The sequence below is a fragment of the Magnolia sinica genome, chromosome 8 (assembly GCF_029962835.1).
Source record: "Magnolia sinica isolate HGM2019 chromosome 8, MsV1, whole genome shotgun sequence".
Taxonomy (NCBI): domain Eukaryota; kingdom Viridiplantae; phylum Streptophyta; class Magnoliopsida; order Magnoliales; family Magnoliaceae; genus Magnolia; species Magnolia sinica.
In genome coordinates, this window is record NC_080580.1 from 64,522,475 (window position 1) to 64,523,605 (window position 1,131).

Sequence of the window (1,131 nt, forward strand, 5' to 3'; positions counted from 1 at the left end):
TTAATTCCATGGCCTTTAGTTTTCTGGTGAGATTAGCCACTTTAGTATTGATGTCATCATCCTCTTTTAGGAGATACATTCCACCCCTCTCTTTGTATTGAGTTGGCCTAGACATGGTGCTTGATTTTGGGGAGACGTCCCATGATTGTGTGTTTTCAACAAGCTTATCAAAGTAGTCTCACACATCATTAACACTTTTATTCATAAATTCCCCATTACACATTGTCTTGACTAATTGGCACATGGGAGATGTCAGTTCATGATAGAAAAAGTTTGTGATGAGCCATGTTTCAAAACTGTGTTGTGGGCATGAACTAACAAGATTCTTGAACCACTCCCAACATTGGAAGAATGTTTCATCTTCCTTTTGGGCAAAGTTCATGATCAACTTTCTAAGGGTGATCGTCTTATGGTATGGGAAAATTTTCTTTATGAACTCCCTTGTCATGTCATTCCATCTACTAATAGATTGAGGATGTAGTGAATGCAACCACATCTTAGCTTTCTCTTTCAAAGAAAAATGGAAGAGAATTAACCACATCCTACAAAACAGGAAAGTTGGGTTAGTTTCTAAAATAAAATAGAAAACCGTAATCCTAAAAATAGGAAATAGAAAAAAACCTAATATTAAACTAATTCCAAAACTAGCTAATCTTAGAAAAATGCAACCGTTAGTCCCCGGCAACGGCGCCAAAAACTTGTTCACAACCCCAAGTGTAGGGTCGTGACGTAGTAATAATCTGAGTGAGACCAAGGTCAAATCCACAGGGACTAATTTCGTGTGTTTTCTGAGAGCAACTACAACTAGAACTAGAAGAAGATGAAAATCTAAATCTGAAAATTTTAAGGGAGTAATTGTAAATTATTTAACTAAAACTTGTAAATTCAAAGGTGGGAAACTAGGGTTTCCAAGGTTCACTTGTAGAGATTAGGGAGATTTATGTGTGATTCACAAACACAACTGAAATTAGAGTCTCATCTTCATCCAATTGGAAGATATCTCATTACCAATCAAATCTGAACTTCCTTTGATCTAGTCCTCAATAGATGAGAGGTATGAGAACTAGAATTGATTCCATCACAAAACCATGCCCATGAGACAAAGCAAACAACAGAATTTACCAATCCTTC

The 1,131-nt window shown here is 36.3% G+C and overlaps 1 non-coding gene across 1 annotated transcript; it reads left to right on the forward strand.

The window, feature by feature from the left end:
• Positions 1-293: 293 nt before the first annotated feature.
• On the forward strand, positions 294-400 carry LOC131254549 (small nucleolar RNA R71). The gene has a single exon (XR_009175667.1). It is a non-coding gene; the product is annotated as a small nucleolar RNA R71 (small nucleolar RNA).
• Positions 401-1,131: the final 731 nt, after the last annotated feature.